General features: G+C 33.7%; 1 protein-coding gene across 8 annotated transcripts in view; it reads left to right on the top strand.

Moving 5' to 3' along the window:
- QKI (QKI, KH domain containing RNA binding) overlaps positions 1-22,481 on the top strand; it is a 171,195-nt gene that overhangs the window by 11,750 nt on the left and 136,964 nt on the right. The window lies entirely within an intron of this gene.

Raw genomic sequence — 22,481 nt, 5'->3', positions numbered from 1 at the left:
CCTTTGTAGAACTGATACATTATTTTTTTTACCCGAGTCTTTTTCTCTTTTTTCTTACTTCTAAAATGTAGAGAATTAAAGATGCAAACACTTGCAGTTCACATTTGGCAATAGTTCTGTTTGTAGTCTCTGAATCCTGGGAAAGGTGGTGGTGAGGGCCATAATTGTCTTTGAATCTTTAATATGAATTATTTTTCAGGGAAAGTTTGAAGTGGCCAATTTGTTTATATATTTTTAAAGATTTCTTATAGTTGTTTAAGAGTTTGAGAAGCTTAAATTTCTTCCTTCCAGTAATCATTTTAAAAAATGTGTTACAAAGAACTAGATACATTTATTCTTATCACAACAAGTATTTTATCTACTGGAATAAAACTAAAAGATATAAATTAAAAATTGAAAAACATCCATAGTTCAGTGACAATCACTCATAACATTTTGGTGAATTTCCTTCTAGTCATTTCTCCCCCCTCTATTTATTGATATAACAAAATTCTGATCCTGTAGTAGTAGTATTCTTATGTCTTTTTTTTTGTTTTGTTTCGTTTAAATAAATTACATCATGAGCATTTTCTCCTGTCATTTCATAGTCTTTGACAATATAATTTTTGTGGTAACACAGTTCATCTTACAGAGGTGTCTTGTAATTTACTTAACTGTCCTTTATTGGACCTACCACTTTTTTTTCAGTAAGCTTGTGTGATGATAACATCAGATGGTTTCAGAAACTTATTACTCTGATTAAAAAGCTTTAAGCTACTCAATATTGTAATGGGGTCCTATAGAATACCAAGCTTCTTCATTTTTGCAATGTGGTAATTGGAAATAGCATTACTGTGACTTGTAATTTTTGGTTTAAGTCAGAGTTGCATATTTCACTTACTAGTTTTTAATAACTTAATATAGTTTTTGAAAATTTTTATTCTATTTCCAAATATTTGAGTGCATACTATGTATACCATATTATGTGGAATACAACAGATCTTGATTCATTCCTTACCTTCGAGTTGTCTGATTAGAGGGTAGATAGTATGAAAAGGAAAGTAATGTAAGTTAGTGTGAATAAGAGAGTTCAAAAGACTGGTGCTAAGGAGGTCACTTTAGGCTGGGGAGGTTATGGAATGTCTCAGGAGAAGAGAGAACATTTTACCTGGCTCTGGAATAGGTAGGATTTAGTGGAGAAAAGGTAAGGAAATAGTGTTTTAGACACAGGGGACACTGTTCTTGAATGTGAGAACATTTGAAATAAGAGAAAGTAAGTGAATAATTCTCTACTGTAGAAAGCTTTAAATGCCTGGAGTTTAGATCCTATCCTGTTGATAAATGGGAGACCTATTTAAGATTTTTTTCCTTTTATTTCTTTCTCTTAGTTCCTCCCTTTTTATGTGTCTCTGATTTCTGTTTAATATATATTCATTTGATGGATTGCTCTTACTGCATATTTTCAGATTTTCTTGACTCTGCCCCCATCCCACCACCCCTAATAACGTCCTGAACTTGTTTGAACTTATTTTTTTTTTAATATGCCCATACTTACTTTGGCAGCTTATTCTGTTTTACTAGTATATTTGGATTTACTTAATCAACCGTTTATTATGATGCCATTTATTTTAGTTATTTTCTGTATGTGTGTGTTGAAGATTGTTGTTGGGTTTAGGTGCATGGTACGTGGAGGATGAGGTATAACCTGGATTAGGGAGAGTGGGTTCTAGAACTGGTTAGTCTAAACTCTGTTCTATAGGTGAGTTGCTAGCAAATCTTGGTCTGTATGTATGGAGTATGTTTTTGCCCTATGCCTGCCTTTCATCATCCTTTCCATTTGTTTTTGCTCTAATGGCTTGAAAAAGACTGCTTGCTTACAATGGGAGAGAGAAACTGAAGATCTGCTAATTGAATTGAGGGAGGCTTTAGTGAAGTGTTTGCAAAGTGTGTTCTGTGCAATCCTGGCCTGCTGAGGTGGCCTGAGAATAGAAGGGTCTGTAGTCAAAGATGGGCTGCATACTACTTTTGTGAATTCAACATGTGTTGACATGGTAAATATCCAGTATCTGCAGTAAAGAAACTTGTTTTAACTGGGCATTTTCTGAAAAAGGAATGCCTTTTTTTCATCTTGGAATTAGTGGCTTGAGGATACATTGTGGGAAATAATTAGGAAGAGGATTATAAAGACCTGTAGACCCTAGAGGGAGGAGGGCTTAAATAATAATCGTTGGAGAATGTTATTTTTGAATGAGAATGCAGGTTCAAGTCAGATCAAAGAACCCTTTGAAAAAAATAGTTATAGTTCATTTATTGTGGGATTATTTCAAATTCCATCCAAAAGGAAGCAAGAAAAAATGTTCTTTTTGGCTTTATATAGCAATTGAAGCAAATGATTTCAAGTGAATTTTGTTTAATTCAGTATATTTATTTAAACAAAATTTGGACTTGTTATTTTAAAAAATGCAGTTCTCTAAATAAAATTATCAGAAGGCCAGCAGTTTAAACATCAAGCTGAAACATACTTTAAAATACATATGCGTAGAGAAATATGTTGATGTTGCAACATGTGCCTGGTTTAAGTCCAAAACTTTCACTTCCCGTATTTTACACAATAAATATTTTAAAGTAATTTGTTAGAATAAGCTGTTCATTTCTCCCCCTTCCTCATAGATCTAGGTCATTTGCCCTGGAATAACATGATAAAAGTCTAAGATACAGGTAAAGGAAAATGAGAAAGCTACTTGGTGTGTTTTGAGTACTCAGTTCACATTCTCTGTCATTGCTGAACAGATACTCAGACATGTTTGTATTGGTGTTCTGCACAGGTTGAAGTTTCATAGCCTTGTATAAATTTTGTAGGGTTATTAATTTAGGAGAAGTATCTTTGAAAAACACTTCTTGTCCTTCTGTAAATCTTGAATAAAAGATAATACAAAAAGGGGAAGAGAATAGAGGGATAAATGGATCCACTAAGAGAAGATAGTAATTAGGGAAGGTGAAAGTGATATCTGAGCTAGAAAATCCCAAGTTTGTTTTTAGGTTATAGGAAAATATTTATTTTATATGGTGGTAAGAGACATGAGAGTTATTTCTCATATTTCATTTTTATTCAAGGACTAACACCTTTGATTTTCTTATTGAAATACATTAACTGAACCTCCTAGGATATACCATAGTGACATTATTTTGTTACATGGTAGCTGCAGATGTGTCTCAAGTTGTCCAAATTTGAATATACTAAATTTTTAGTTTATTTATGGATGTTTAAAAGCAGATGACTTGGAGCCTGAGAAGGGGGAAAGAGTGAAAGTATTGGAGCAAATAGTGATGAATAAGAGGATCCTCCAAGTGAAAGTCTTTGATTTTATGAATCAAGGGTTTCTTTGATTGTTAATATCGCCTGTTGAATTACATATATATATATGTATGTAATTCAATAGGTAATATTGTCATATATACATATATACACATATGCATACATATATACATATGATATATATGTGTACATAATATATATGACTCCCATGTCTCTTAACACTATATACACATATATATCCTTATATTGTAAATATGAACCAGAAATAGGGCATAAATAAGAACCAGATAAGGTATGTTTCTTAAATTTTTAAAATGCTACCTATAAAAAGAAATACTATATACATATCTAAACACCTGAAATGAACTTTATGAAATAATATTTGTCCCTATTATCTATAATGTAATCCAGTCTTTTTCTGTTTATTCCTCTTTAAAAAATGCTGGTGTGACTAATACTGTAGATTTAATGGATTGTGACTTGTGTAGTTTTAGCAAAACTGTTGTTGATTCCTGCTACAATTTAGTTTTCAACAACAAAAAAAGAAAAAATTAAAATAAAAAATTAAGCACCTTGCTGGGTGCTGGGGTCACAAAGATAAATGGCATAGTTCAGTCCTTGAGGAGCCATACAGTAGTATGAAGAAAGAAATAAGAAATTGCAGTAAGTGCTTTGAACTGCTGTGACAGTGGCATGCACAGGGTTAAGTTGGAATGGACCATATAATTTCCTAGCAGGAAGATTTCCTAGCAGATTTCTTCTGTATTCACATATAATCTGGTATTTCCTCTGATAGGTTCACTTAATGTAAAATTTAGTTCTCTGTTTTTACTCTGTAAATTCTAAACTGAATATCTCCAATTTACTTGAAAATAAGAGATTTCAGAATATCTGGTATACAGGCTAAGTTTGTAAAGGTAAGTATTAATTTTATAGCTAATCTTAAAGAATGTAAATCTCACAAATGAGTAATATTGTTGTCCTGAATATGTCATGGTGACCAGCTTTAATGCCACATTTGGGAAATACTTCTTTTCTGACTTTTTTTCTCCTCTGAAGCTTATGTTATGACTTATGAAGGTAAAGTTAGGTATAAGTGTTATACAAACATAACACTGATGCACAAACATATATATCTTACTAGTTATCTTTGATCCTTGGCTGTTTGCCCAGATAGTGAAAGTTAAGCTACAAAACAAAACATGAACTTGGAAATAATGGAATAAAAACAGATGGACACTTAATTATCCAACACTTAAAAATTATTTTGTCTTCTCACTGAAATTTGGAAATGCTGTACATACTGACTTTCTATCTTGTACTTGATTCAGTCACAATAACACTAAATATAAAAATTAGGAGATGGGTCAGTTGCATTTTAACCAAAGAAAACTTAAAGCATGGCATTTCTATAGAATTTCATTTCTGTGGGCTACACAATTGTTGCAGGTATTTCCTGTGAGTGATAGGCTACTTCATCAGGTTGAGGAAGCTAATGTCTGAGTGGATGTGGTGGTTGCCTTAGAATTATTTTGCCGTTAGCGGTGAAAAATGCTTTCCTTATAGCTCTTGTGCACCAGGCTGTGCAGTAAAGCACATTTTTATAATAAAAGTGATGAATTTAATCGCAAACTGGCAGCCAAATGGAAATTGCAGACCTTGATACTGGGAGAAAATTGCCTATAAAGCAACTCTTGAGAGAACAAGCTTTAAATTTATCCACCCATTTCGACATTGAGGAGAACACAGGAATCACAGGATATTTTGCTTGGCCTGCTTAGTTCAGATGAATGGCACTAGAGTATTCTATTTAAGAGCTATTGGTTCAAAGTTGGTTATGCTTTATACATAAAACCTTTGGTACATACCTTTTTGTATTTTATTTGTATTTTATTTAACATCTAAAATATTGCTGCCTTTTTATATTTCAGCACATGATATGCCTAATAATTAAAATCCATTTACTACATTTATGATCACATGCTATGTAATTCATGTTTCTGCCATTTATATGATGGACTACTATCTTAAAGGGAGTAGAATACTCTGGGTTTATCAGTAACATTCTGTTAATAGGTTTGTCATATAAGCTGACAGTCTTCACTGTTTTGTATTGTATTTACATAGTTTGTATTACAAAATTTGAACACAAAATGGTAGAATTTCTATTATGGGAAATCTTGATTTTGGTCACTTTTTATATTAAGTGACTAATGCTTGTCATTCCTTAGGAATAACCTAACCCTGATCCCCAATATGGAGTATTTAAAGTGTTTAACTCTGAATCTTGGTATTTTGTAGCATGTATTTTGAGGTGCACTTTCTCCCTATTATGCACATATTAACATATCTGTGTTCTAGTTTAGAAAATCATTTGTGACTATTGAGAAATGAGAACTATCTAAAGATGGTAAATGTTTAAAATGGAAAAATCCTATGTAAAATACATAAACAATATGTATTAGTAAACTTACTGAAACTACTGGGTTCTAAAGGGAAATAAGGCTTCTAGGAGGTTATTAGATTTTGCTTTGATACACAATCCTGATCTGATAGATTGTGTTTTCTGGGCATCATGATACATTATATAATGAGAGTGTAGCTGTGGTAAGTCTGTTCTTTTTAAATAAAGAATTATAGAAGTGTTTAGTTTTAAAGTAAATGTGGGAATTTCGTATATTGATGTTTGAGAAAGCAAGAATAGAAGGAAGAAAAAAGTTTTACAGATTCTGTATTTAGGAAACAGTTCATTGAGGTTGTACGCTTGAGACTGAAAGGAAAAGCAAGAATAAGAGTCATTTTCTTGTTAAAATATAAGTACCAATAATTGTATTTTTCATTGAAAGTAATTTCATTTAAATTAAGTGTTAGATTGATTGTAATACACCCATAGGGGAAGTAAGCTTCCATATAATGTTGAGTATATGTTGAACCATCTCTGAGATTTATTAAGTGTAAAGTAAATCAAGTCCTCTGTTCCCTTATTAGGATATACATGCATGGTCATTTGGTTTATTTGGCCTAAGTAAGCTGTGGCAAGTTTAGAATTCAGAGAGATAACCTAAAGTTTTATACCTTCTTTAAGGTAGGCCTTTGTGAGAGAAAGTAAAATTATTTTAACTTTAATGCTTCTGACTCAGTAAATCAATATGTAGAAAGCTTTATATTCAATTTCAGAAAAAACCTAAAATATTCATAAATTTTATATAAGGTAAAGCTAGAATAAGGTACATGGAATATATAAAAATTGTATACATAATATAAGTGTATTAATATATTTTAATATATACTGTATTTTATGTAATAAATTTGTTTATTAAACATGTAAAGACTACAGTTTTAATGATAGAAGTATGTGTATATGCATGCAGATGTGTACATATGTATGTGTACACACACATACATAGTGTATATATATATATATTTATACACACACACACTCACACCCCTACCACTTTTTTTGTAGAAGTTTGCATATAATTGTTTATGAAATGCTACTAAATTCAGTCCTGTAGATACAGGTGGTGGTTTACTTTTTAAAAGGATTTTGTTTTGGGGGAGGGGTTGCTTAAATTCACATCCAAATCTGATACTGTGATAAAGGTAGCCACAGTTTAGTTCAAGATTGTTTATGCCAGAGTCTGAAACACTTGCGGCATCTAAGATTCTGAGTTCTAAAAGGGTTTTAGAATCGTGTGGCACAACACTGAATTTAGCTCAGCATTACAAGATTTTCAGAGTGGAGTGAAGTCAGGGGAGTGTTCTCAGTAATATTGCAGTTTCAGGGGGACAGTATAAAATGTGATCCCTTTGTGGTGTTTTGTTTCTGATTAGATAACTATTTTAAGATAGTAAATTGTAGTTATGCAAATATCCATCACAAGCCAGAATATTCTCCCTTACCCCCAACATTCATTTCCCCAAATTAGTCATTTAAGGTTAAAATAATTTTTAACTCCAGAAAAGTGGTTAAACCAAAACAGGTTGGATCCTGGAGCATAAAGCTCTCACCTTTTTTAAAAAGTGTGAAAAGTGCTATAGGTAACATTTGCTCCAAATACTTAAGAGCCATTTTTGATAAACTGAATGTACTGTGGGGTTTGTATTTGAGTAATCTATAAGGTTTTCTAGATTACATGGTTGAACATTTGAGGAGGAGCTTTGTGAGAATATGCTGGAAAAACTAAGTTGTATCTTTGTTACTTCATTAAAACCTTTGCTTTGCCAAAGTGAACAGTATTTGGTAGGTGCTTTTTCTAAAGATCTTTATGCCTGGAGATTCTGGGAAAAGACCGGTTACAGATTTATATAACAGATATTCATCAGATCAGCAGATCACATCTTTCCAGACTGTCAGGATGCAAAATTTCTAGAAGACGTACGTCATTTTAGGTCACAGTCATCATTGATGATGATGATATGGACATACTTTATGTATGTATTAGGCACTTTATATATTTATTATTATCTCATACAGTCTTTTTAGCAATCTTGTGAGCTGGAAATAATTCCATTTCATAGATGAAGAAATAGAGGCAGACTGACATTACAGTAGTAGTTTTCAAAGATTTTACTTTCAGCATTTTGTTTCTCTATTCTTCATCAGATTGCTAATGTTTACAATCCTGCAGTCTTTAAAAAGTAAAATTTTATATAACTTGTGAACTGATAATGTAGGTTAGCTCTGGACAAAGACCCGGAGAGTCAGTTTTTCTCTTATCTTGAGTTATCGTCCTTTATGTATACATTACATTAAATATCTAGCTATTGTAACTACAACTCTAAGGAAGGTGGTAGTCTGTTGATGTAAATAGCTTGCTTGATTTTGATAGTGTCATTCTTTTTATAAGAGTATGACAGTGCAACATGTTATTCAGAATACAGGAAGGAAATATTTTAAATTTCTTTCAAAACTTGTTCCATTTAATACTGACATTCTGAAAGTGGGTTCACCTTTTGTTAAATCTTGTTATTCTGATGTGCCTCTTACTGAAGGTTACTACTAATATCCCCAGTTGTCTATGAATTGGTCTGGTTTTGAAAGATTTCATGGCCTTTTCCACTTCCTTCTCTGAAAAGAAGTGTACTGGGAACTTCTAATGGACATCTTATCCTTCTGATGCCTACAAAATTATCCAGTGGAAGTTGGTGGATCTTGCTATACTTAGTCTTCTTAGGAGTGTTTGGTTTTAAACTACTATTGGAGAAAGATTCATCTCGTTACTGGATTTCACTCATTTTCTGTTGTTACGGGGGTGGTCGGGGGTGGTAGAGTGCTGTTTGAAATAGGGTTGTTGTTTAGGTTTTGGTTTGTATCAGCAATTTTCCACTTGCCCTATCAAGGCAGGCCTTGGTGAAGACAGAACTTTATTTGAATTTCCATATATTATGAGCTTTCCAATAGGAAAAATTGTTGGAACAAATACCTAATCTGCATGGTAACTTGTATGTCTTTAAACTTTAGCATGACTACTTTAAAATACACAACTGTTCATTGACCTCTGTATTTGAGAAGTTTTTGAGTAAATGAAGAAGTACCTTGAGCAAGAAAAACAGAACCATTTGCATGGTTCATAGTAGGCATTACTAAAAATATCAGTTCAATACAGAGATGGTATTAGAAGTCAGATAACTAGTGTTTGGAAAAATTCCTTGAGGGGGACAGAAGCATGTATTTTCAGCTCTTTTCATGTATCAGATGCATCCGTATAATTATGTGTCATCACAGTGATTAATATATGTTCAAGTTTTTAAGACTTTTATTCTCCCTTTCATAATAAAGTGTAAGGGTTTACATTATCTAGAGTTCAGTTTTCTCTAGCTTTGACTTTCCTACTATAGGACCAGCTGAAAGCAAAGAACTCTGGCTTACTCTTTAAAAATTGCTTGGTCTAGTGTTCAGGTCCAGGTGTTTACATATCACAACACTCAGCCTCATTGTCAATCATTTCTAGCCCTCTAATCTATTTACAGAGAAATGTTTCTTGCAATGAGAAGAATTGTGATGGCAGGGACCATGTTGCTTATCAACGTCTCCCCTTTTACTGTGTCTGATACTATAGAAAGATAGGATGTAGTGACTCAATAATAGCAGCTGCTTGAGTGCCAGAAACTATACAAATACTTGTTACTCAACTGAATTTTTTAATATCAAAATCAGAAGTTTAGGTCTAAACTTATATCGTTATAGATGAGAGTAAATGTAGACCATGAAAAGCTGAAATGATTTGAAGGATGTGCAGCTAGTCCCTGGCAGAAGTTAAATGAGAATCTCTCATCTGACTTTCATTCTAGTTTTAATTTGGTTTATACCATTCTTTCTTTCCTTCATTATTCTATTTTTCTCTTTATCCTGCTCTCTAATTTTTACTCTCTTTCCCATTTCTTCCCTCCTTTGTTGTTCTTACTGTCTGCTGTCACTGCCTTTCCCACCATCAAGAGCACTTAATATATCAGCAACCACATTTAATTTTGGGAGATAGAGAAATAATGTTGGACAATCAGTATAGTATGGAGTCAGACCTAGATTTGAATCCTGACCTTTTCTCTTAAAAGTATGTCATCTTTGGTGGAAGTACTTAATCTTGAAATCTCAGTCTCCTAATTATAAAATGGAGATCAGAATAGTACTTACCTGTAAGGAAATCATCTAACCAGACTGTAATAATAAAACGCCAACCTCCAAGGCAGACTTTGAAGGGAGACTCATTACTTGGAACAAGTTAGGTCTCATTACTGTAAATTCTGAGTTTAAAAGATACCCAACCTCATTAATTGTATGCTACCGTTACTACCACCAATCAACTCCCATTTCATTTCCAGTATCACCATAGGGTAATATTTAAGCTCCTGGAAAGGTCTGGATAATGGGAAGTAGAGACAGAGTAACAGCTGGATAATTTGTTCACCAGGGAGAATTCATTTTAAACTGTTTCTATAGTGGGAACTACTTGTGCCCAGTCTGGTTAGCTTGCTTTCCCTGGGGGCTTTGTCAAACATGTCTTCGCTTGGAAAGCCCAATCTCAAGCAGGAACATGAAGTCCAGAGGAAGCCGGGGCTCTTATTGGAGGAGTTTTGATTTCCTGTCAGAGGACTCAGTTTTCCCTGAGTAATTACTTCTAAGAATATCTATCTCCTAACCATGTGCACAATATGACCACTGAATGCAACATGATACTTTAATATTTGTATAACTTCCTTAGATTATGTTATTGGATGATAATGAGGAATAGAAATTCACTGAAAGTTAAAATTACTCTACTTCGCAATATGAAGTATATTGAGGCATCACTTTGAGGCTGTGACTGGGTTAGGTATTGTGCTTTAGCCATTATTTTTGCTTACTTAGTTTCTGATAGAGCAGGTACCCTGTCTGTTTTCACAGAGACGACAGGGCCTTCGTTCAGTGCCTAGTTCACAGAACTGCAGTACATATGTGAAAACCATTGTATTGTACCATGCAATATTAAGAGAGTTTAAGAAAAACTTTCCATATACTTTATTCAGGCCAGTTTATTTTATAGTTTGTACTTTTAAGAAATAAAGGAAAAACTAGTATTCTTAAGAGTTTTACTAAATGTGCTTTGACTAGAGAGTTGGTCACAACTATGCAGACTGCAAATACAGAGGTTATGGAAACCTCAAAGGAATGAGTCACTACTACCTACCTCTTTGGTGTCGTTCCAGTAGGAGCAGCCTTTTCCTTATGGGTTATGTTTTTCTTTCAAGCTAAGACCAATAATATTTAGATGCTTATGCATTTTATCTTCATTTGATCTAAAATACACTTGAGAAATTTAACACTGATAAAATGAACGTACGTTATTGTTTTAGATTCTCACAAATCTAAAATAAAGAGTGAGCTCTTTTGAGGAGAGCACTGCATTTTTGTTATTTTAAAGGGAAGAGGAATATTTGTCAAACAAATAACCTATTGATGCTTGAATCAAGTTTCAAGAACATTCTGTAGCTTTGTATGTTTTTGTGCTGATAATCCCAATAAAGTTTGTTCAAACTTTTTTTTTTCCAAGTGTCTACATGTTGGGAATATAGCAGAAGGCAAAAACAAAGATGTGTGCCCTCCTAGAGTTGTACATTTCTATGTAGGAGATACTCAGTAAGCAGTAGATTCTGTAGTAAATTAGACAATGTGAGATATGGGAATACAAGATAAAGGGGATCAGAGTGTTGTGGATGGATTGGGGCAAGTTGCAGTTTTAAATAGGGAGATCTGGGTGGGCCTCACTGACAAATTGACATTGGAGCAGAAATTTGAAAGAGGTAATGGAGTGAGCCCTTTCGCTCTCTGGCTAAGCTTTCCAAGGGGAGGAAAGAGTTACTGCAATACTGTGAGGCCAGGACTATCAGCTTATTGTTTGGCTCTAGTTTAGCTGTGAATGAGGGATGAGAGGGAGGTAGATTGGTTAGGACAGTATGTCAAAAAGGTAAGAGGTGGGGAGGATGTTGTGCACCCTTGAAGATCTTTGTGAAGACCTAGGCTTTTATAGTAACTGAGATGGGCAGTCCTTAGAGTAGTGGTTCTTAATTAAATGTGGTCTGGATATTCCTTCAGGCAGTCTGTGAGGTCCAGACTATTTTCATGACAATAGTAAGTTATTTGAAGTTTTCATTCTCATTGTCCCATGAATGTGCAGTGAGGTGTCCAGAAGTGACACACTGTATGATGGCTGTTCCAACAGACTGAATTCAGAAGAGGATGTGAGAACCATTATTTTCCCTATTAAGGAGGACATTTTAAATGATTTGCAGAAATAAAAAACAGTGCCTCTCATCACTGTTTTGTTTTCTTGGATAAACTGTTTTCTGTTAACATATATTGGGATTTGCTATTATTTTAAAGTGATTCAAAAGTAATTTAAACACTTATCCAGTTTTGATTTCTAGTATGATAAGTATTAATAGATAAAAATTTCACAAACATAGCTCTTGAGTCTCCTTATAGTAGTTTTTTAAATGTGGAGTCCTGAAACCAAAAGGTTTGAGAACCGCTCTATTACAGGGTTTTGAGCAAAGCAGTGGCATGCCACTTGGATTTTAACAGACTAACTGTGGAAAATGGAAAATAGAGTGACAAGGGCAGTGGTGGAAGCTGGGGTACTAGTTCAATTACTTCAGTAGTTTAGGTGAGAAATGATTGTGGCTAGAGCTAGGATGGTAGGAGCTGAGATGATAAGTGGGATTCTGGATATATTTTAAAAGGTGGATACACAGTATTTGCTGGTAAATTGGATATGGTGGTTTAAAGAATGGACTTTCATTGTGTGAAATCAGGAGGAACAAGCTTGGGTGACAGATAAGGAGTTTGGTTTTTCAATGTGTCAAGGTAACATGTTTAGAAGGCAGTTTGATACAGGTGTTTATAGACTTGAGGGAGAGGGTTTGTCTAGAATATCCTCAGCCAGGATTTTGGATTGTTTTGGTAGTATTTTTATATGGTAGCATTTAGCTTCCATCCTAATAAATTCAACTTTATGATCTTGAAAAAGTTAAAAAACATACTAAAATTGCCCTCCAAGAATACGTTAATTTGATAGTAGATTGTACACCATAACAGGCATTAACAATGTAGTAAATATAGTTGTGTCAGTAGTGTACTGTGGAGAAAATGAAGGTGCCTGTGGCCAAGATTCTCACCTGGCCCTGGTCTGCTTGCTCACTACACTTGTGTGGGCAGTATGTTGCTACTGACTCATGAAGAGCTCTGCTCAGTGCTCTGGGCTGCTGCATGGCTGCATGGCTGCAAGGCTGCATGGCTACAGGAGAGCAGAGATTGAAGTGGTGGCAGCGCCAAGGACAGAGACTGAGACTGCTGTGGGGGCAGAGAGGTCCAGAGGCAGAGACCAGCTTGCTTGCATGCAGACTCGCTCTGAGTGGACAGGATTCTAGTGATTGACCTGCCACTGTGGGAATAAAGTTGGATGTAAACCCACCTCAAGAATGTTCCATTGTCATTTTTTTTCAGTCTCATTGAATCCGTAGTGAATTGTCCAGGGCTGAAACCCATTGGCAAGACTTTTACCTAATATTACTTAGATTTTCTGAATCTAGTTCTTTGTAAGGTTTACCAAGTAAGGTTTAATTAGAGTGGATCATATTGCTTACCATATTAATGTGTTTCCAGTACCGGTTAAATTGACATCTTGAGGGTACTGGATATGTTGCTCTTGTTCTAAGAATGGAAGTTCTCTAATTCAATCTTGATGTTTGTTATAATGAACCTTTTGGAATATTGTGTAGGACTGTTAATGGCTTAAAAAAAAACTTGCCTTAGTTTTTCATAGTATGAGGTATTTCTCTTGTAGATGGGCTACTGTAACACCTGTGAATGCTATTTGACATTCATTTGCTTTATTTAGTTTATGGAATTCAGGTGATGCTCAGATGTTGTACATGATTACAGATCTTAGGCTTTTCTTCCATTGAGATTAAGTGGAATGTGAAATACAATTGAAAAGGATAATTAAAAAATCAGAGAAACTAATTGTTACCTAGGAAAAGCAATTCTACCCTCCTCCTTCACAGACATAATTCCTTCACAGTTTTTGGGAGTTCCTGTTTCATTTTTACTCTGATTTACCAGATTCCACTTAAAGCCCTAAGGGATTTGGAATTGAAGAGGATAAAATACACAGGAACAAAAAGTTTTAGTTTAATTTTTAAATTTTGAAATAGATTTAGACTTACAGAAAAATAGAAAAAATAGTACAAAGTGTAGTGTTAACAACTCATATAGCCATAGTACAGTTATGGACACTAGGAAATTAACATTGATGCAATACTATTAATTAATTTACAGATCTTACTCAGATATCACTAATTTTCTTGTTCATGTCCCTTTTCTGGTCCAGTTTCCAATCAAAGACGCCACATGTCTCTTTAGTTATCCTCCAATCTGTGACAGAGTTACTCATGACACAGTTTATTCTTGACATTTTTGAAGATAATTTTTAAATTATTTTGTAGAATGTTCTTCATTTTGGGCTTGTCTGATGTTTTCTCATGATTATATTGAGGTTATGCATTTTTGCAAGAAAGCCACGAAGTGCTGTTGGGTCCTTCTCAGTGCATTATACTAGGGGGCTAAGTCTCAGTACTGGATACCCCTTTCTCATACTTTCATTCACTAATTTTAGCATCCATTACATGGCTCTTGCCTGTAATAATTATTACTGGGGTGGTTTTCTAGTGGTGATTTTCTATGTGCATCTTTCCTTCTATATTAATTGGAATACTGTAGGGAAATACTTGTCCCTTCTTCCCCATATGTTTGTTTATTCATTTGTTTATATCATTGTGGTCTCAAGGATTAGAATCTTATCATTATTATAAGGAAAAACTTCTAAGAGAAGTATTTATTTTTGAATAATTAACACATTGAGATGATTAAAAATTCAAAGGCCTGTAAGAATATATGGCAGTAAACCTCTCTTCCACCTCTGGATCTTTAGTATCCATTTCCATTGCTATGAGTTTATTTTTGTTTTTACAGAAATATTAAAAGGGTTGGGAAAAGAGTTGTTAATAAAAATTGCTAGATTCTCAGGTATTACTTTTCACCTGGATTCCAGTATTATCTACTGGTTTACTGTTGCATCGTCTTCAGATACTTGTTGACAAATCCTTCTTCACTAGGTTTCTTAACCCTCAGATTTAAATTTACTACAATGCTTAGTATATAGAAATAAGGACTAGTTTCTCCTGATTATTCTAAAACACTAAATGATAGGAGGCAACATTTTTTAATTGATATATAACATGTAAAACCAGGTTTAAAAGCAACTAACCTCTAAACAAAATCCAATTTAAATGAGTGTGCCTATTCTAATTAAATTGTTTTTTTTTTAATTCACTTTTAAAAAATGCTTTCCCCTATTGTTTTTTTTTTTCTTAATAGTTTATTTTGCCTATTTTGTATTCCACCAGTATCCATTTATTCATTCAGACTTGTCACTTCTCTGGGAATCTAGGCCTAGATTTCATCCACAGAACCGTGTTCTTTTAGCATGGAGCAAAAGAGGAGGCCTGGGCAAAGACTTCTTTCTGTAGTAACTATTGAATCAGCACTTATATATAGTATAATTATATATAGTATGGCTAGCAAGAAACTAAAAGTTGGTTTGTCCCATCATTTTCCATTCTCTAATTACCATCTCTTAAAGTGAGTTTTAAGGATTTCTTACTCCAGGAAGTTCTTTATGAAACTCTAAATAAAAGCTGGTTGAACTAGCTGCGTGACCTTGGACCAATTCTTTAATCTTTGAGCATTAATTTTGTTCCTTTTCTTCTCCTTCCCCTTTCCTCTCTCCTTTCCTTCCTCCCTCTCTCCCTCCTGTAAAATGGGTATTATATGTCTTACTTCAAATTCTGGCAAGGATTGGGTGATAATTCATATAAAGTATTTTAGCATGGTGGAGGTGTTCATATATTAAAAAATATGTCTTTGTAGTCAATTTTTTAGAGTTGGAAGTCAATGACTTACCCATTATAATTTTATATAAGGAATCCAATGTTACAGCCAGCATTTTGACTTTAAGTACTAATTACTCTCCTAATGAGAATATCCTTATCATTTCCTAAGTGATTCCTGAAAAAAATTCATAGACTAATGTGAAAGTTAATAGTCCCTGTAAATTCATCTCCCAGAAATGTTAACTGTATTGTCATGCCCTTTTTTGGACTTCTGTGTGTCCGTCTGAAAATACACATATTAATTGGATCATATACTTAACATTATTTTCTGTAACCTTGAAAGAGCCTTTCTCGGGGAGGTGCAGTCACTATTAAATGCCTTCCATGAATACAGACTTCTGCTGAGAACAGTAATGGAACCAGAGTGGACATTTTTATAAAACCGTTGCTGTTTCATATTTTTTTAAGTGAAATTTATCAACAGTTTGCACTACTGTTAATTTTCCCAATTTAAAAGAGGACTATAATATTGAATTTAATTTTGTAGTTTTTCTTTTTGTAGAGCTCTAACTTACAAAATAACAATTTAACCCAAAAAATAAGGTCCCATCTAGAGACTTACTGACAACTTGGTATTTTTTTCTTGCTAGAATCAAAGCAGTTGCCTCAAATTAAATTTGATTTGTTTGGTTGTTCAAGTAAGCGAAACATATTCCACTAAATAGTGCATATTCTCCAGTAACCTGTTACTTAACTCATTTGCTTTCTGTACCTTGTGGCTTTTTAGAATCAACACAACAAAGCTATGTTACTCCATGGATTTTTCTGTGCCCAAAATATCTTAAAAACTTTCCCTGTATTTAGTAAACCCTGAATTAGAGATTTTCTTTTGAAATAAGAGATCTTTGTCTCCCTACAGGAGGGAGAGAGGGAGGAAGGAAAGGAGAGAGGAAAGGGGAAGGAGAAGAAAAGGAACAAAATTAATGCTCAAATAGACTCTTAATATTATTGTTTTATGATTTAATGAGTTTCATGTAAATAGAGACTAGTAATTTGTTGATTAAGACTTAAAATAACTAAAATTTTACTTTTTGTGTTAGTGTGCCAGTTTAGTGCCCAGTAAGAGATGGAATGCAGATAGTGAGGATATAATGGAGCCCACTTTAAACTTCAGCTGAAATGATGAAAGCTGCCATTTTAACTGCTATAAAATTAATACTGTGTACTCCAAAGCACATATATATATATATATATTTTTTTTTAATTAATTTTATTTTGGTATCATTAATCTACAATTACATGAAGGACATTATGTTTACAAGGCTCCGCCCTTCACCAAGTCCCGCCCACATACCCGTTCACAGTCACTGTCCATCAACATAGTAAGATGCTGAAAAATCACTACTTGTCTTCTCTGTGTTGCACAGCCCTCCCTGTGCCCCCCCCCCACTATACATGTTAATCGTAATGCCCCCTTTTTTCCCGCCCTTATCCCTCCCTTCCCACCCGTCCTCCCTAGTCCCTTTCCCTTTGGTAACTGTTAGTCCATTCTTGGGTTCTGTGCTTCTGCGGCTGTTTTGTTCCTTCAGTTTTCTTTTGTTCTTATACTCCACATATGAGTGAAATCATTTGGTACTTGTCTTTCTCCGCCTGGCTTATTTCACTGAGCATAATACCCTCTAGCTCCATCCATGTTGCAAATGGTTGGATCTGTTTTTTTCTTATAGCTGAGTAATATTCCATTGTGTATATGTACCACATCTTCTTTATCCATTCATCTACTGATGGACATTTAGGTTGCTTCCATATCTTGGCTATTGTAAATAGTGCAGCGATAAACATAGGGGTGCATCTGTCTTTTTTGAACTGGAGTGCTGCATTCTTAGGGTAAATTCCTAGAAGTGGAATTCCTGGGTCAAATGGTATTTCTATTTTGAGCATTTTGAGGAACCTTCATACTGCTTTCCACAATGGTTGAACTAATTTACATTCCCACCAGCAGCAAAGCACATATATTTTTATAAAATAATTGTCTCTCATTTTACTGAACAAATTATTGGGAAATGTTCAATTTAAAATGTGAGGCAGTAATGGTCAAATGACACCATAACATTTTAATTTCTTTCTGTATTTTAGCTCTTGCTACATTACAAAGATTTAAATGTAAGGCACAAAGAAAAACCAGATAAATGTCCAAATAAAATACATGTCTATAATATCAGCATAACCAGTTTGAACAATTGGAATTAGCTACCTACCAAAATATTGAATGTAAGATGTGTTTTGTATGAAGATTTTTTTCAGTGTTTTAAAAAGTGTCTTGTAATCTGTTTTGTTACAAACCCTGAAAATAATTATTTTAAGCAAATTTCTTTATAATAGTATTTGTTAATTTTTTTTGTTTACTACTGAGCTAGTAAATACTTTTCATATTTCATTTCCTAATTTTTATTTTCTTGGTTTAAATTTGTTGAAAAAGTTCTAAACCAGAAAGTAAAATAGGGCTATTCTTTATTTAGTCTTTTAACATTGGAGGATTTAATTTATACACAGCCATTATCTGTCTATCTTGGGAAATGACTAATGTCATAATTGAGATCTCTTAGCCCAGATTTTCTATTCTCTAATATTTCGTCGTATTGTCTTTAATTCTGATGTGTACTCTTCCACAGAGTGGTTGATCTGTTAGTTAATCCCAATAATTAAGATTTTTAAAAGAATTGGCAAAATTTTAAGGTGGCAGAAGGTGGGATACAAATACAAAATTTCAGATATAATAGGAGTGATGTTGATGGAAAAGCCAAAGGCAAAAATGAGCTGAGACTTATGAAATGAAAGAATGATTTTAGAACAAGCTTTTAATTAAATCCATACATAGTTAGGTTAATTAGGAAAGGGAAAAGGCTTATAGCAGACAGTGTAGTATTAACAGGTCATGTAAAACAGAACTGTGCAGTGACTATTTTGCTTCTTTTAGGAACAGAATTCACTGATAATTGAGCTTTAGTTTGGAAAAGGAAAAAAGCAAGATAATTAAAGAAGAGAAATGTGTGAAAGTTTTCAAGATACTGAAATTTGAAAAAAATGTGGTCACTGACTATCAATTCAAGAAAACATGGAAATTGGGAGGAGCCTGAATTTTGGAAAGGTGGATACTTCCAAAAGCTGTGAAGTTTGTATTCTAAATTTCATGGCACAACCTGTACATTCCAAAGCAGATTAATTCCTGTTTAGACTTGATGAATACAGCAGGAGTCCTAGTGTAGCTTGAGATATCATGAGATCATTGATAAAGGTATACCTGTATTTTAGTATCCAGGCTAGAGAAATGTTTAAGTTAGGAAACTGCAGTTAGTTGGATTCTTGACTCATAGAAAGTCGAAGTCAACTCTGCAGAATGTCAACTGATAGATTAACATCAGGGATCTGTCTAGTAGAAAACAATCAGGAATAAAATTTATATCATCTACTGGTGTCCAATTAAGCAGTTGTAGAAGTATGGAATGTGCTGGCCAAAGAAGTAAAGACGTTCTTAAATACACTGTGGAAGGGGAGTGTTTGGGGTGGAAGTAGGCAGCCTCACTCTGCATATTCCTCAGTTGTCAGGGAATGATGTTTGTGGTACAGGGTTTTCCATTTTAAAAGGGACATAGACAAATGGAGTATGTCTAAATGAGGAGAAGGGTATAAAACCCTGTCTTACAAAGCTTAAAGAAGAGGACACTTAGATACAGAACTTCTCAGGTATTTGTAGGGCTGTCATATGAAAAAGGCATTTGACCTATTTTATAAGCTTTGTGGGGGTTGAGTGGAGGTGAGTGGGAGCATTCTTAGGAAAGATTTTGGTTCAGTAAAATTTGTAACATTTCAGAACTTCAGAAATGTCCAAGACAATTGTTTTGATATTGGGGATGTTTTTGGATTATTGTTTTTGGATTATTGTAATGAAACATTTTATACTAGGTGATTAAATGGTTTTGAACTTCCAGTCCTCTGAACAATTGCTGCACATAGGTGAAGGTATTATAGTGATGAAGGGACATTTGAGCATTATCATGTAATATTTGATATAACAAGGTATAAATAAAACATATTAGTGATGAAGCATTCTTGTGTTTCATATAACGAACACCTGTGAGCCTACCACTTATGAAGGAACTAAAGCATTATCCATACCTGTACACATGATGTGCTTGTGTGACATTTTGGCTATGTTATATCAACTTGATAGGATAACATTTAACAAAAGCTTGATACCAGGGCTTATGGAATCAAAGCTTTGGAGACAAAACTTTAAAAAATGTAGTGGTTAAATTATGGGGGAAAATAATAAGTGGGTCCTTACATTATTAATGTTGGACATTACTGGATATTCAGTTGAGTCATTCAATAAGCAACCTCTGATTATATGAGATATAGCCACAGAGAAGTTAAGAGACTTGTTTAAAATCACAGTTACTAACTGGAGTCGGAACTTGTTGTGAATAACATGCTGAGAAGTGCTAATGATTTCCTGGCTCGAGAGGGGCTGTTGAGGAAGGTAGTACTTGGCTGGTTAGACTCCACAATAAATAAGACTATAAATTTCTTGAGGACTAGAACTGTTACAGTCATCTTTGCAATCCCATTAGTACTGTCCTATATATAATTTGTGTTCTGCCACTAAATTGAAAGAAATATGGTAGAAAAACTTTTTGAATTAAGAAAGAATTTATAAACATACTGTTTGTACTTTTGCTTCACATACTTTTTGTTCATTAAAAGCAGGTCAGAGTTTCTTTCGTCTTGACTTCTTTCTTGACCCTAATATCCTTCAGCAGAGATGATGATTCCTGCTTTTTGTGCTTTGCTATCTCTAATCTATGCCTTTTACTGCTGTTCTATCATAGAGCATCTGTTTATATACCTCCTGTTTTAGACTGATTTCTTTAAGAACTGGAAGCATGACTTGTCTAACTTTAATGCCCCCAAAACCTCTCTCATTCCTCCCTCATTCACCTGCCCACCCTTCCAGTCCATTGAGTGTTAACTGAAGCCCCACTGTGTTCCAGGCATTATTTTAAGAGCTGTGAATACTGTGGGTTACAAAATCCATGGCAGTTTCACTTATTCATCAGAGGAACACCAAAATATTTATAGAAATACAACTTAAGTGGTAAATGTATCTTTCATTGTATCATCTAGTTGGTTATGTGAAAGTTACTGGGTTTTGTATGTTTACATATTTTCTAATCTAGTCATCTGAACTTTTTTGTAATTGATTCCCTTGGTTTTTCTAAATTTGATAAATTTGTTTACATGGAAAATCTTTTTTTCCCTTCAGTTTATATAGTTAGTAGATTTTAAAATATTGAACTATTCTTGCATTCACAATATAAATTCCACTTTGTCTTGGTGCATTATTCTTTTAATACGCTGGTGGAACCTATTCATTTAGGATGTTTGCATCTACATTTATAAGTGCATTTTATCTATAGTTTGCTTTTATGCTATTTTCAGATTTTTATATCAGTGTTAGTAACTTCATTAGTATTGGTCAGTTTCTGAGGAGGAAATTTAAATTAGTACTGAAAATGCTTTTATATAGAGACCTGGACTGAAGGACGTGTGTGATTTTAATTCGATTCAATTTTTCTAATACCCTTCGGTAAATACTTGCTGTAATGACATAATTATGTTAACAGTCATGTTTAAATTAAACTTGGCCATTGGAAACGATTTGAGAATTGCTGTTATATGCTAATCCAAGATAAACATAAATCTGATATTGAGCATCTTTAGGAAAGATTTCATAATGAAACTAGAAGTATAAAAAAGAACTTAAAGAATGAAGTCATGTCCTTATAATGTAGTTAAATCTAAGGTACTATCTTGGTTTTTTAAAAATTTCCTTTTTATTTAGAGATACATATTTCATAAGCTTTGACAAGCAAATTTTTATTTAACAAATAAGATTTGTTCTAAAATGAGTATTGCCTCACTGAAGCAGAAAATGTAGTGCAGTATTTTCACTGATGAAGACTATAACTGGATAAGAAAACCTTTGATCATGTCATTTTGCTGTGTTGGATTTTATTTAAGTGAAAGTGGTTTAAATAGTTAAGAAAATTAAACTTCGTATTTGATAGTTCTTTAATAGCAGTAGATTGATATTCCATGTTTGGAAGGTATACAAAATACATTTAAAAAATAAAAGCTACTTATTTGTAAATACTAATGCACACAGATCTTTTGCCCAATAAGGACATAATCTACAGCATGGAGACAGTTATAGAGGCATCTAGCTAATTTAATAATGGCAACCCTTTTATTACTAGATAGCATGTTCCAATGGGCAGGGGCCTATCCTCCAGCATATTATAGAAGCTTAAATAAAGAATTCTTGAAAGAATTAACTGATTCCTTTGTCTGGGATTTGATTCACTTAAATGTATTTCTCATACCTTTTATGTTTTTAAAAGATGTGTATTAAATTTTTAAAAGGCCATTGACTTTAGATATCTCTGCTTTGTTTCTTGCATTTCATTCATTATTAACCCAATTTAGTTTGATCTCTGTTTCTGTCTTTTCCTTGAAACTTCTCTAATCACCAAAAAGCTTAGTGGTCAAATCCAGGGTACTCTGTTTTGCTCTTAACCTTACCATACCTTTGTGGTATTTGAAACTGTTGATCACCAGTCCTTGAATTTGCTGTTCCTTAACTTGACACCTCTTTTCCCTACTTTTCTTATCTTCCTTCATATCTTCTTGGTTTGAA

The sequence above is a fragment of the Manis pentadactyla genome, chromosome 12, assembly GCF_030020395.1.
Source record: "Manis pentadactyla isolate mManPen7 chromosome 12, mManPen7.hap1, whole genome shotgun sequence".
Taxonomy (NCBI): domain Eukaryota; kingdom Metazoa; phylum Chordata; class Mammalia; order Pholidota; family Manidae; genus Manis; species Manis pentadactyla.
This window is presented reverse-complemented; position numbering and strand designations above follow the sequence as displayed.